The sequence below is a fragment of the Gossypium raimondii genome, chromosome 10 (genome assembly GCF_025698545.1).
Source record: "Gossypium raimondii isolate GPD5lz chromosome 10, ASM2569854v1, whole genome shotgun sequence".
Lineage (NCBI taxonomy): Eukaryota > Viridiplantae > Streptophyta > Magnoliopsida > Malvales > Malvaceae > Gossypium > Gossypium raimondii.
The window spans coordinates 54,054,924-54,071,521 of NC_068574.1; the positions used below are offsets into that span (position 1 = coordinate 54,054,924).

General features: G+C 31.9%; 1 pseudogene; it reads left to right on the forward strand.

Moving 5' to 3' along the window:
- The first annotated feature begins 3,564 nt into the window (after positions 1 to 3,564).
- On the forward strand, positions 3,565 to 15,663 carry LOC105777393 (probable O-methyltransferase 3; annotated as a pseudogene).
- Positions 15,664 to 16,598: the final 935 nt, after the last annotated feature.

Here is a 16,598-nt window from a genome sequence, read left to right on the forward strand (position 1 = left end):
TTTACATATAAAATTTACATAAATAATTGTTCTATATTTCTTTAACTGTGAAAACAACTTTTTTAAGAAAAAATTAAGTAAAATAAATTTTAAGTATATTATTTTTCAAAATTAAAATATTTATAATTTCGATTATAATTTCGATTTATGATGAAGACGTATTTGAGGACCAAATTGATAGAATTTATAAATATAAATAATTAAAGCTATTAAATTATTAAGAATTAGGACCAAATTGATAGAATGGTTAAATGTATAAGACTAAATGTGTTAATATACCAATTAAAAATGTCACCACATCATTTTTGTTAATGATTTAATAGAGGATGATCAAAATAGAATCGAAAGAAAACGTTAGTGATGAAATTAAAAATTTTATAATTTAATGACTAAAACAAAATACGCAAATAATTGAATAATAATATAATTTATCCTAAATTTAACGAATTCATGCTTTTTAATTAAATTACATCTCATATACATTTTATTCTTACTATTTATATAGAAAATAGAATACAAATCCAAGTTCCCAAAGTATTATAATGATAAGAAAAAGCTATGGGTACACAAAACCGTAGACATTGACTAATATAATTATGGCCGATGTCATGGGGAGCATATTACTGAGCTACTTCAAGCTCATGCTCACTTTTGGAACCACATTCTCTTTAAAATGTGTGATTGATAATAACATGTTCATGATTATTACCGAGCTGATTGTTGCACAACCGGTGCCCAACCCTACAAAAGGATGTAACATGCTCTGATGCAACACAATGATACCATATTATTATTATTTTGATATTAATCAATATACAACTTAGATTATAATATTACTATAATAGAATAATTCATAGTATCTCATTGTTAATAATATGATATAATTTAAATAATTAATAGAAATTATTTATAAATTTAATTTAAATATAAATGAAGTGTAAATTTATAATTTGATATCCATATTGGATTTTGAATAAGTCAAAGGATAGAAGTTTGAATTTTTTTTTTGTTATATAGGTTTAAAAATTTAAGGGTTCGATCAAATCGAATGAAAAAAATTCGAGTTAATCGAGTTAACAAATCCTATTTTATCATCCAAAGCCGATTTGAAAATTTTTCGAATCGAGTCAAGTGAGATGGAATTTGAATTGAATCAAATATATTTGTTCAATTTTAATTAAAAAAATGACTTTGGGTTAGATATTTTCCAACTCATGGGTTCTTTCTTATTCCTTTATAATGTTTGGCAATACAAGCAATGTTCTAAATTGGCTCACCTAAGTCAAAATGCTAGCGATTAATTTTGTTTTTGAACTTCACCATCTACTTGCTCGACCTGACAAGATCGAAAATGTTCTTTCATTGATCAAAATCAATTTTTTTCAAAATCAGATCAGAGTAGTTAATTGGATCGAGAATCAGTTCATAGATAAGTGTTGAATCAATTAACTAGTAAACCAATACAAATCAATTAAACCGAACCAAAAAAATTGTTGAACCAATTGATGTAATTTCATTTATTTTAAATATTTTATGAATTTATAATATTTTTTAAATATAAAAAATTCTTTTTGCTACATGATTGCTTTATATTATAAAATAATGTAGAGTTAGGTGGATGTCACTAACTCTTTGACTTGGACCAAATCTCTCTCACTCATGTATTAAATGTGTAAATAGAATAAGAAGGAACTGCAAAAAAGAGTCCACCCCATCAATTATTCTTCATTTATCTTGAATTGAATGAATCAATATAATACGAGACAAAGGATTGGTATCTGTATATTGCTTGTCAAATTTTAATTGTGTTTCCATAGGATTCTTAGAAGAATATTATTTTTTATATCTACAATAATTTTTTTTATAGGATGTAATTATATATGTTATTTTTGACACAATGTCTAGAACTATTCATAGCCTCTCCTCAACCCATAAATAGGAGGATAATATGTTTTAGCGCACTCGAACCTACGTCCTCCTACATTGGCAACAATGCCCATACTAATCAAGCTAAGACTCAATCAACTTTTCTTTATTTTTTAATAAATATAAACAGGAGTTTATAATTATTATATATATAATGTTATTGAATTAAACCTTATTAAATGTTTTAAAAAAATGAATTTACTTTTTATTGATATCATTCGATAATATTAAATGAGTAAACTACATCAAATTACCGAATTTTAGTAATTTTTATTCAAATCATTGACAATAAAAAATTTAAAATATAGCACTGTCATTTGTGAATTAATCCTTATTAAATGTTTTTTTGGTTAAAATTAATTATAAGAAAAGGAAATGAATGACTAACATAAAATTGATCAATGAATGTTTAAAAACATTGTTGTTAGCCAAATTAATGAACAAAATGAAAAACTGCTATATTTGATATTTCTTTTTACTTTTAGTGATCAAAATGAAAAATTTTAAAAATTAGATAATTAATTAATGTAGTTTATCATATATAAATAAAATACTATTGATTTTTGCATGGAAAATAAAATATCTAACCCATGAGGGAAAAATAAATTGATATGACCAAAATATCATATTTGTTCGAATTTTACATAAATGACATATTTAATTATATAAATAAATTTAACCGTTTGAATTGTTAAATTATTAATTATATATAAAATAATATAAAACTATTTTAATTTTATAGAATCTTTCTTGCCCATACCATGGAGAAATGAAAATGTTATTGGTAGAAAAAGACTGCTAACGAAATTGACGGATTGATATTTTGTAAAACTTATTCAATTTCGTTTTTTTTGTATTAGATTGGTTTTGTACCATGTTTTTTAATTTTTTAAAAAATCCTATTATTTATACACAACATTACGTTTACATGGATCGATTATTTAACTAGTAGACAAAGTACAAGATTATTTAATTACATAAACAATATAATGGTTTTGTCTTTTAACTTAATGGGTAACCAATTATGAATATAACGTAGTTTTGCCTTATAACTTAATAGTTTTGGCTTTTACCTTTAAAAAGGTAAAATTTATCAAAACGACGTAGTTTTGACTTTTCTTATTTGGAGTTTTGGATAACTTGAATTGTGAAATTCATATTCGAGTTAAACCGAAAAATTTGATTTTTTATTCAAATTTATCCGAATAACTCAATTAACTTAAATAACTCGAACTATTTAATTCAAAATTTAAATTTTTATCGAAATTTTTGAATTAGATTATATTTACCCCTATCCAGAGCAACTTCTTTTAAAAATGAAAACATATACTGTTAATAATCTTTTCTAAAAACTCATAAACTTGATTCACGTAATATATATATCAGCAAAATTATCCTTTTTCATATGTCCCATGCCATTTTGAGGCCACCAAAAAAGACTTACCCATCAAAAAAAATAAATTGAGTAAGAGACCGGCTCCCATATACATACGGGACCATTGTCCGATCAAACAGGAGTATCATAGGCTATTTCTTAAAAAAAAAAAAAAGAGTATTATAGCCTATAAATATCATATGTAATGATATGCCAATTCACACTAGCATATATATATTTTAAAAAAGTATCATAAGAAGAATATGGGCAATGCCAATGTGGAGGATGCTAATGAGGCATTCCAAGCACAAGCTCACATTTGGAGCCATGCTTTCAACTTTGTAAGCTTCATGTCTCTAAAATGTGCACTTGATTTAGGTATCCTAGAAATCATTCAAAATCATGGCAAGCCCATGACTATTACCGAGCTAGTTGTTGCGCTACCGATGCTTAACCCTACTAAAGCATGTGACATCTATCGGATCATGCGCATTCTAGTTCACTCGGGCATCTTTGCACGCCAAAAGCTATACAATGATGCTCAAGAAGAAGGATATGTTCTCACCAACTCTTCTCGTATTTTGCTCAAGGATAATCCCTTTTGCATAACACCTACTTTAAACGGTATGATGGATCCCGTTATAACAAAGCCTTGGAGTTTTCTAAGCACCTGGTTCCAAAATGATGATCACACTCCATTTGCTACCACATATGGGGAGACATTGTGGGACTATTTTGCCCATGATCCACACAGCTAAAAGATTTGATAAATGATGGCTTAGCTAGTGATTCTCAATTGGTTACCAATGTTCTTGTCGACAAGTAAAGAGGCGTTTGAGGGATTGAACTTCCTTGTAGATGTTGGGGGTCACACAGGAACTACGGCCAAGGCCATTGCTGATACATTTCCGCACATGGAGTGCACTGTGTTTGATCTTCCAAATATCGTTGCTGGCCTGCAAGGCAGTAAGAACTTGAAATATGTTGGAGGCAACATGTTTGAGGCATTTCCAACTGGAGACGCAATTTTATTAAAGGTTAAGTTTTCCTAAATTTATTCTCATTATTTTTATGGTATTTTTACTTTTATAATAATGCACAAAAATTCCATTTATGTTTTTGAGCTAATTATGAATGATAATTGAACAGAAAGTGTTGCACGATTGGGATGATGAAGGATGCTTGAAAATTTTGAAGCAATGTAAAGAGGCCATTTCAAGCCAAGATAAGGTAGGAAGAAAGTTGATCATAATTGACATGGTTGTGAGGGAGAATGAGAAAGTGAATGATGAAGCCTCAAACTTAACTAAAACACAACTCTTTTTCGACATGTTGATGTTGGTGTTGGTGGCTGGAAAGGAGAGGCAGCAAGAAGAATCACTACACCAAAATAGGTCTTTAGTGGCGTTTTTTTAGGCCTTTAGCGGCGCTTTTTAACGCCACTAAAGGTATTTGTGGTGCTTCCATAAGCGCCGCAAAAAAGGCCGCTAACGAAAAAGTCGCAAACTTTTGCAGCGTTTACAAACAAAAACGCCGCTAAAGACCATGTTCTTTAGCGGCGCTTAGAAAAAAACGCCGCTAAAGATCATGTTCTTTAGCGGCGCTTAGAAAAAAACGCCTCTAAAGACCATGTTCTTTAGCGGCGCTTAGAAGAAAAAGCCGCTAAAGATCATGTTCTTCAGTGGCGCTTAAAAAAAAAAACGCCTCTAAAGACCATGTTCTTTAGCGGCGCTTTTATACAAAAACGCCACTATTTTTGGGAATTTTTTTATATTTAATTTTTCATTTTTTCAGCCCTCCTGTAGCAACAAATCAAAAGCAACCAGATTTACACCAGCCAAAAGCAATAAATTTATATAATATTTCAAATTAAACGAATAAAATAATATTAATATCAATAAATAAAAGTGAATTCATAGTATTTTTGCAAAATGTTAAATGTTAAAATGATAAAAATATTTATGTCATACACTATGAAGGCGGAAGTTATGATGAAACATCTTCATCACATCTCAAGTCATTCTTTGGAGTTCGTCAGTACTTTTTGGTGCTCTCTGCTTCCTCGCTTCGCCTCTGCTTTAAGTTGTAGCCGAGTTCTTCATATTTCCTTTGAACCTCAATCAGTAGTCGCTTGCATCTCACCATCTAGGCTTTCAACCTCTCGAACTTCACTTGAGCCCGACTCAAGCCATGTATTGGTGGGAGTGGATCCAAAATATTGGGTTGGGCTAACAAAAGATCCTTGAAATCGAACTCGACCATACCTTTCGGGACCCAAAACTTCAAGAATAATCGGTTATCAATGTCTTCAAGATGAACAGAACTATCACTAGAAGCAATCGCTTCAGATCGCTTTTTATCCTTTAGTTTTCCTAATAAATAAATCACATAGTTAGGAACATAATATTATATATTAAAAACATATGCAACATAACAATAGTCGCATTACAAGCAATGAATTAAACCATTAGAAAATAAACACTAAAAATAACAAAAACAAGTCAAATCATATTAAGTAAACGTACCATTATTTCACCGACTTGAGTCATGGAGATTCATCTTTCTTCCTATGTAATTTCAAAAGTTGAAGGCGTCCAACTTTTTGACCGCATTTACGATTCCTACAATATGGTAGTATAAATATTATTTAGCGAAAGTTATACATATTCGACAATATTAAAAAATTAAAATACCTCCGCAGCCTACACATGCAAAACTTCTCGACCCTTTGTGTGGGTGAATTTTTGTTTCACTCTTTGCTTTTTCCAACTTGTTCACGATCCTACGATATGACATTTTAGTACGTAAATAGAAAATACTATAAACCAAAATAATTACAATAGTTTGAAGTCGTCATACCTCGCCTTTCTTGAATGCCAAAATCTAACCGCATCTTCCCATTGGTACCTCAACATACCCGGCGGGACATTTTGCAATTTCTCATCGAGGGTTGTTTTTGTTTTATAATAATTTTTCTTCAAAGTACTTTTATTGTCTCTCCATCTTTTTCCCAATGCCTTCTTTACGTAAGCATCCGAGACCTCTAAAGCAAACCTCGCCTACAAAAAACAAAAAACACAAGTTAATAAAGTAAATATAAATGAAACTATTTCCCAAGCATTACAAATGACATTAACATTTTGTTACCTTAATATTATCGAGGGCTTGGTTTTTGTTGCTATCGGGCATTTGACGCCATGACTCGTAGTTGATAGGCAACATATTCGCATTTCGTGCTAAAATGCCCATGTATCCTACTAAAAGTCGAGCTTCTGATCCAACAGGCTGACCAAAACTATTTCTGCATACCTTGACACGCTCGACTGGATCTAACTCGTATAACTCTCTAAGTAGCATACGTCCTCGACCTCTGCACGTCCCACCATTTTCAGCTACAAATGGTATATTATAATATAAGAATTTGAAAAATAAATCAACTATAACAGAAACACGCATGTAAATTAAATGTAAAATTACTTTGAACTTCAGAGGATCCTCATTGTAATCGGAACATTCAAGATCCAATTGCTGTCTCATTGCTCAAGATTATTTGTTTTCATCGAGTTAGGATCATTTTGAACAATGCTTCCCTTAGAATTTTTCTTCTAGGCATTTTATCGCAATACACATAAAATAGTTGACAACTTAATAACTAATTACAACAATATCAAGACATATAAAAACAGTTGAAATATATAATAAGACCAAGATTTAAATTATGATATTACATATAATTAAACAATCGTAAAATCTTACTACATCATTATTCGTAAATATCTTCATCGGTATCCTGACGAACCCATTGAAATTGTGCACTAGTACTAGGGATATTGTCATGTAAGTTTTGTTCTGGAAAGGGCAAAGTTTCTGATCTGTCGTCGATGTTATCTCTATTTCCACTGCCCATGTCAAACAAGTCTCTAGGGATGTTACGGAGTACAACGTACCAACCCTCATCAGTTGGATCTTTTGAGTAAAAGACTTGTTTGACTTGAGATGAGAATACATACGGCTCATCTATCAGTTGTTGTCCTGTGTGAATCAATCGGTCAAAGTTCACCATTGTAAAACCAAATTGATCTTGCTTAATTCCACGAGCTGTATTAACATTGGCCCAATCACCTCGAAATAAGACAACTTTCCATTTGCCATAGTAATCCAACTCAATTATGTCAGTAAGATGTCCGAAATATTCCACATTTCCCTCGACAGGATTATTGTCCCTAGCACTAGCATAACTTGTAATTGCAGAATTGACAACTATTCCACAATTTTGCGTTCTCCTCAACCTCTCGCGATATTTTGTATGAAATCTGAATCCGTTGATGAGGAACGCACTATATCTTTTAACCACTCGATTTGGACCTTGGGAGAGCAATTTAACTTCGTCATTTACGCTCTTCCCACTCAAAACCTATTGAACGGAAAGTAAACTGAGTAATTAAAAATGTTATGAGAAAACATTATTATTTGTAAGCGGAAGCTCCAACTGCATACCGTTTGGCTTAACCATTCATAAAAAGATTCTGTAAACATCTTATTGATATCTCGATGTTGTGTTCTTCGGGAGCGCGAACGAGATCTCAATATTTGTTTGTATTCACTATGTTAAGAAAATGTTCACCTTGTTAGAAGATAAACAGTTATTAGTTTGATAAATATTTATCAAATTTGTAGAACTTACTTCCGTAAAGGATCTAATGATTCGTGGTGAAACAGAACATATCGATGTGCTTGTACCCACGATAAATGATCTAATTCTGTAATTTCAACTTTGCCGATTGGTTCTCCAAAACTTTGGAACAAATAAGTATCGGCTAAGTTATGGTCCATGAGTCCAGCATTCCTATTTGGTCTGTTTAACCTTGTTTTAACATCTTCCAAATATCTTGAGCAGAAGGTCATACATTCCTCTGCCAAGTAGCCTTCAGCAATCGATCCTTCTGGATATCGCTTGTTACGGTAGTAAGACTTTAATTTGGATAGGAACCTAAACATAGTATACAACATTTCTTAATTATTGAAACTAAAGGCATAGAGGTGAATGAAGGAAAATTTTAAAAATTTTAATTAACACCTTTCTATGGGATACATCCATCGATAGAAAACAGGTCCGCCAAGAATTGCTTCGTGCGGGAGATGGATTATCAAGTGAACCATAATGGTGAAGAAGGAAGGTGGGAAGATTTTCTCCATGTTGCATAAAGTCAAAGCAGCTCGATCCTGTACCTTCTGAAGTTCTTGAACATCCAAAACTTTGCCACAAATGGCTTTCATTATGTGGATAGTTCAATTATACAAGACGCCACCTTCTTGGACATACAACATCATAGAGCCATTGGCAGTAAATCTTGCATCAAGATGTGATAGTCATGTGATTTTAGCGAATATAATCTTCGATCTTTAACACTAACACATCGAGATATATTTGATGCATACGCATCTGGAACCTTTATATCCTTCAAAACCGTGCAAAACACTTCTTTTTTCGTCTTTGACATTGAAAAAATAGAAGGCGGCAACCGATATTTCCCATTCGGGAGTGGATTGGGATGAAGATCAGGTCGGATTCTCATTTGGACTAAATCAAGTCGACTCTGAAGATTGTCTTTTGATTTTCCGTCGACGTTCAAAATTGTACCCACAATGTTCTCGCAGACATTTTTCTCAATGTGCATAACATCAAGATTGTGTCGTAAAAGGTGAACCTCCCAATAAGGCAACTCAAAAAAAATACTTCTTTTTTTCCACAAGTCCGCCTCATTGAGATCGTCCTCTTCGTCGGAGCTTTCATCAGCTTCATCATTTGATCTTCTGTTTCTCTGTGTGTTTGGCGGTTGATTCATCTTCCCATAAATGAAATTCATATCTTCCAACATGAACAAGATTTGAGCCACGGTGCAGGAAGGAGCTTCTCGAACTCTTCAAAGGTCAAATCTGAACTCAAATCTAAATCTATGATTTTTCGGTAACCACCGACGATGCCCCATGTAAGAAAACTTCTTCCCATTGTACAACCATTGCGAACATGTTTGTGCAGCACAACAAGGACAAACATAACGACCCTTGGTACTCCAACCAGATAAATTGGCATAAGTGGGAAAGTCATTAATGGTCCACATCAAAGCCGCACGTAAATTAAAGTTCTCCTTTCTCACCACATCATATGTCTCGACACCAGCCCATAATTGTTATAACTCTTCAATAAGTGGCTGTAAATAAATGTCGATATCATTCCCGGGCCCTTTCTCACCAGGGATAATCATAGATAAGATAAGATAAGGGAAGATTGCTTCATGCAAATCCACGGAGGCAGATTATAAGGAACAAGCACTACTGGCCAAGTACTGTACGTAGTGCTCATGATCTTGAAAGGATTAAATCCATCAGATGCTAGCCCAAGCCTCACACTCCTAGGATCGCTTGCAAAGTCTGGAAATTTATTGTCAAATGATTTCCAAGCTAAAGAATCTACCGGATGCCTTAGTAATCCATCATCGGTTCGTCCATCATGGTGCCACGTCATTGACTCCGCTGTCTTGGACGACATGAATAGCCTTTGAAGCCTTGGTATCAGGGGAAAATACCGCAAAATCTTGACTGGCTTCTTTCTCGACTGTGCACCATTTTCATCGTCCTTCCCATCTTCTGTGTTTCTACTAATCCAACGGGATTGGCCGCATACATGAAAACACTGTTGGTCATTTCTCTCGCCCCAATACAACATACAGTCATTTTGGCAACTATGGATTTTGTTGTACCCAAGGCCTAAATCTTTTATCATTTTCTTCATATCTTTGCATGACTGAGGGATTTTTGCAAACGGAAACATTTCTCGTAAAAACTCTAACAGCATTGTCAACGAGTTTCCGGTCCACCCTCCCAAACATTTTAACTGAAAAAGACGAACAGAGAAAGACATTTTTGAAAATTTTGATCCCTCATACAGTTCTTCGTTCATGTCATTAAGTAGCGCGTAGAACTTCGCCGCTTCTTCATTCGGCTCTTCATGAGGTACACTACTTCCCGGTTCGGTAAAAGAATTTCTCCCAATATTACAATCATCGGAAGCCACAAAGTCCGTTAGGAACGATTGGACACCATGATTGTGCATATTAAATGCATCTCGCAACATACCTTCCATGTCATCCCCTCTATCAGACTGATGGTAAGCAGTACCATAATAAGATACATCCATTCTTGAAGAGGAAGTACTAGGCAGGCATTCTCCATGAAATAACCATTGTTTATAACCCTGAATAAACCCATCAACAATTAGATGCTCGTATACAACCTCACGATAATGCCAGTTTATGTTGACACACTTCTTACAGGGGCAAAGAATCATGTTCTCTTGGCTTGCATATTGAAATGCAAAATTTAGAAAATACTGTACTCCATTTCGATAATCGTTGCTAACCCTTGACAAATTCATCCAAGACCGGTCCATTTCTTAATTCTTGAAGTCTGACGTTGACAAGAATTTGCACGGGTAAGTTACTTAATTTATGTAAGTTATGTAAGTTATTTAATTTATGTAGGTTATGTAAGTTATGTAACCCATTGAAATTTATGTAGGTTATGTAAGTTATGTAAGTTATTTAATTTATGCAAGTTTATGTAAGTTATGTAAGTTACTTAATTTATGTAAGTTATGTAAGTTATTTAATTTATGTAGGTTATGTAAGTTATGTAAGTTATTTAATTTATGCAAGTTTTTGTAAGTTATTTAATTTATGCAAGTTTATGTAAATTATTTAATTTACTTTACGTAAGTTATATATTACGAATCTTAAAGTTATTATTATGAAGAGTACTTTACCTAAATATTACTTACCCTAATAGAGCTAGTCTTAGAATCATACTAAAAAATCATCATATGTTAATTCTTTGTTACCCTAAAAAATTATGTTAAAAGTTTTTATTTTGTATATTATATAATTTACATTATAATATAAATATTAAGCTAAATTTTTATATTTAAATTTTCAATAAAAATATAATGATAATAATAAAATGTATATACATACAATTACTAAATATCAAATATATATTTATAAAAATAAGAACAAAATTTGAAACCCATGATTCGATTCGAATAAATACATTTAAATATCTATATATAATATTAATAATATCTTAGTTCTACCACTAATCTTAACATCAATTCCAATATTTATAATTATGGGCAGTAAACTCCACACTCACCTTTCAAGTGACTTTTCTGAGAAAATCTAAACTATTTTTTTAATCGAAAATACAGAAATTCAAATTTCTGAATATCACAAATCAATTAAAGTAAGCTCGAATTTCACAAACCTTTTATTTCCCCAGAAACCATAGAGTTCACAAGCTTAGTTTATTTTCTAATCGCTACTTCTGAAAGTAGAGATTACATTTGAGACCAGAAAATGAAAGTTCAAAGTCCAACCAGCAGCTTATGATTTGGTCCAAAACTAGACCTAAGTAACTTACATAAATTAAATTGTTAATTAATATATGTAACCTAAACTATACTAGTTATTATTAACATGTAAAGTAACTTACATTACCGAAGAATTGGTAACATATATTTCCTGCAAATGTCTCAACTCTCGACTAACTAACAAACAGTTTATATAAAATTGACAATTTTAAGATCAGGAAGACTGTTGGCATACAGGAAGCCAAACAAGGATAATCTATCTATATATGTAAGATCAGATGTGTTGGAGGAAGAATAAGATCCACCCAATTTGAATATATAATACTCATAAAATAGAGAAGCAGCTAACTAAAACAAAGTGTCAATGGCACATGGGATTATGTTAGGAGTTGGCATTCAATTATTTAATGGGGGGTGTGGTTTCAAATGGTCAACAAGGAGGCCACTTTGTTGCCTCTGCACTGGACGACATTTCAACATTCATTTGCCATTGTCAAACTCAAGCTTTTTTATTTAAAAGGTCAAACTCAAACTCAAGCCATTTCAACATACAGATTCAAAATAACTTCAAAATTGCTGCAGTACATTGTTGAAATAGTTGAATCGAAACCCTAAACCCCAAATAGCTATGACTGAAACAAAACCCTAAAAATTCCACGACAAATACCAAAAACGCCTTACCTATTTAATCGACAAATCTCGCAGCTTTGCCCACCTTGTTTGAAGATCGACTCCAATGCCACTAAATCCTTCGAATTTTTCTTTGAAATTTTCTTCCCTTTCGATAGTTCTTTCTCTGCTAAACTCTCTTTAATTTCCCTCTTTCTGAATTTGGAGGACGACACCAGAGAATTAAGTCAATGTCCTCCTAAGAAACGGCGCCGTTTAACGTAATTTTAAGTCAGAGTTGTGGCGTTTTAGTTAAAAACGCCACTAAAATTTCAAGTCATTAATGGAAACGGCGCCGTTTTATAAAAATACAAGAAAACCTGGTGTTTTCCCAAACACGCCACAATCAATATATTATCGAATCGGCGTCGTTTTCACAAAATTTTATACATATTTGCGACGTTTTTAATAAAACGCCACTAAAAGATTCCATCCTTCAACTAAAACAGCGTCGTTTTCGCAGAGTACTTCATATCTTTACGGCGCTTTAAGGAAAAATGCCACAAGATAAATTTATCCCCTCAGTCGAAACGACGACGTATCGGTAAATGCAATAAATATTTGTGGCGCTTTTTATAAAAACGCCGGTAATGTCAAACTTTTTACGGTGTTTAATTGGAAATGCCACTAAAATTTCAAGTACAGAAAGAAATGGCGCCGTTTAAAGTAATTTTAAGTCAGAGTTGCGGCGTTTTAGTTAAAAACGCCACTAAAATTTCAAGTCATTAATGGAAACGGCGCCGTTTTATAAAAATACAAGAAAACCTGGCGTTTTCCCAAACACGCCACAATCAATATATTATCGAACCAGCGTTGTTTTCACAAAATTTTATACATATTTGCGGCGTTTTTAATAAAACGCCACTAAAAGATTCTATCCTTCAACTAAAACAGCGTCGTTTTCGCAGAGTACTTCATATCTTTACGGCGCTTTAAGGAAAAACGCCACAAGATAAATTTATCCCCTCAGTCGAAACGACGATGTATCGGTAAATGCAATAAATATTTGTGGCGCTTTTTATAAAAACGCCGGTAATGTCAAACTTTTTGCGGCGTTTAATTGGAAACGCCACTAAAATTTCAAGTACGTAAAGAAAGCGCGCTGCTTTTATAAAAATATAAGGAAACGTTCTGGTGTTTTCCCAAAAACGCCACAATTAATATATTATCAAACCGACGCCGTTTTCATTAAATTTTATACATCCCTGCGGCGTTTATAATAAAATGCCACTAAAATATTCCATCCTTCAACTTAAACGGCGCCGTTTTGGCAAAGTTTAAAAGTTATTTACAGTGCTTTTCGGTAAAACGCCACAACTAAAACTTATTCCCTAATCCAAAACGACGCCGTATCGGTAAATGCAATAAATTTTTGTGGCGTTTTTTAGCAAAACGCCGCTAAAGCTTACATTATTTATTTATTTATTTTTTGTATCATTCATTTAAATAATTAATTACCTATCTATTTAAACAATTAATTACCTACAAATTAATTTAAATAATTAATTACCTATTTATTTATTTGTTTATTTATTTTTCTTCCTATATATACAAATTAAATAATTAATTAACTATATATATATTATATGATCCGTATAAAAATATCAAATGGTACTTAGGAATAAATGTTTTAAATATACAAGTATTAATTAATTGTTTCATTTAACAAATCTCAATTTATAAACCTTAAACCTTAAATTAACCAATCAATCTACATGCATAAACCGATCACTATCTATTATATATCTTGTAAATAATATAAACTATACTCAAAATTTCAATATACTAAATTTATTATTATCTATTTTACAAATATATAAGAACATATTTACCATAAAAAGTAATCAAACTAATTAATCTAAACTTAAACCCTAACATGACCTTTGAAACCCTAAACCCTAAACCCCAAATCTATTACCCCTAAACCCTAAACCTCAAATCCATTACCCCTAAACCCGATCCTGAATCCCTAACCCTTAACCCCTAAACCTTATTTAATATATAATTAAAACACACTAATTAATCTAAACCCTAAACTTTAACCCAACACTAAATCCTTAAACCCTAAATCCTTAACTCTTAACATCTAACCCCTAACCTAACCCCTAACCCCTAACCCTTAACCCATAAACCTTAAATCACATTAACCCTTAAACCAGAATCCCTAATCCATAATCCTTAATTCTATAATCTATAAAACTTAAAATTATAACTCCTAAACCGGTCTTAAATCCTAAATTAACCATATATATATCCTAAACCATATTTATTAAACCCTAAACTATAATGATAATTAAATTAAATATTTTAAAATTAATACTATCTTATCTCTTACTATTTGAATTTATTTAGTATATAAATTAAAATCAATCAATCATGTACCCAAATAATTTTAAAATTATGGCTTAATAATAGTATTTTAATTTTTCTATTTTAACAAATATTTTTCTATGTTTTTATTTCAATTTATTTATACGTGTCATTATTTCAAATTAATCCATTCTTAACAAATATTCATTTAAAATTAAATTGAATTTTATTTAATATAAATAAAAAAATTAAATGGTAATTAATGCAATATTTTAAAATTAATACTATCTCTTTTACGATTATATAACAAATTATTTAATATATAAACTAAAAAAATCAGTAATGTATCCAAAAAACTTTAAAATTATTTTTAATAATAATATTTTAATTTTTCTATTTTTAACAAATATTTTAAATTACTGAGCATTAGCGGCGCTTTACAAAAAAACGCCACTAAATCCTGAAAGCTCAGAAAACGGCGTCGTTGTGCTTAGGTTATTTGTGGCGCTTTATCTAAAACGCCGCTAAAGCCCTAGATATTAGCGGCGCTTACTTGAAAAACGCCGCTAAATCCCCGAAAGCTCGAAAACGACATCGTTGGGCTCAGTTTTTTTTGTGGCGCTTTGCTGAAAACTCCGCTAAGTCCTGGGTATTAGCGTCGCTTCAAAAAAAACGCCGCTAATTCCCCGAAAGCTCAGAAAACGGCGTCGTTGGGATTAGGTGTTTTGCGGTGCTTTCTCGAAAACGCCGCTAATGCTTATTTTCAGCGGCGTTTGACATAGAGCGCCGCTAATGATCGATCTGTAGTGACGTTTTTTATCCAACCGCCACTAAAAACGCCACTAAAAGCCTGTTTTGGTGTAGTGAATGGGCTAAGCTGTTTTCTGCAGCTGGTTTTAGGTCCTACAAAATTACTCCTATTGTAGGTTTTACATCTCTTATTGAGGTTTATCCCTAAGAGCCTTTAGTTACTGCTTTATTAGTGTAATAATAATGGCGTCAAAGCCATAGTTGAAGGGGTAATGTTGTTATTTGTAGACAACTTTCGCCAAAGTTGTTTACTAAGATTTGAAGTTTGTGTTACCAATTCCTATCTTAAGTATTTTTATTGTTGTTGTGGTCATGATCTTACTCTTATAGACCTTTTCTTGTTGTTCTAACACTTAGAGGTTTGTATTTTTGTTTCACTAATAATAATTCTCTTACTCTTGAAGTTATCGTCGTCTTGCAACTCTTACAAGATTCTTGGTTTAAATTTTCTATTATTGGAATTCTTTTGGAATTGCTAAGATTTTATACAAGCACTACAAAAAAATCACATATAATTTTATGTAATACCCCACACTCGACTTAGACGTTATGGCCGGATCTTGAGGAGTTACATAATCTCCTTTAAAAGAATTTCAAATTTTAAACTAGAAAAGTCTGTGTTTCAAAAATATTAAATTTTAGCAAATCTCTTTCAAGTTTTTAGAAAGATACTCATTGAAGTTATTTATTTTATAGAAACCACTTAATTGGTCACTTAATTTTTGCAGTAGTAATTTCAAAGTTATTAGTTTTGAAAACCATGATTCTAGTTTGTGAAAATGCACAATTTTGCATTATAATGATACTGTATATAAAAAATCCAACCGAATAAACCAAAATCAAAAAACAAATTCCAAAACGTTTATACAGTCAAAAAATTCCGTTTAAAGTTATAAACTGTCTTTATATTAATGAGAATATTCTAATGCGAGCTCCTGCGCGCCGCTTGATCCTTAATTAGTTGATTACTTGAGAAATCAATTTATTGGGTGAGCTAACAAAGCTCAGTGTGTAACTTAGCCCGAATACCAAACAGAAAACGGATAATCATACAGAAATCAGTATCGAACAAACATGAATGGC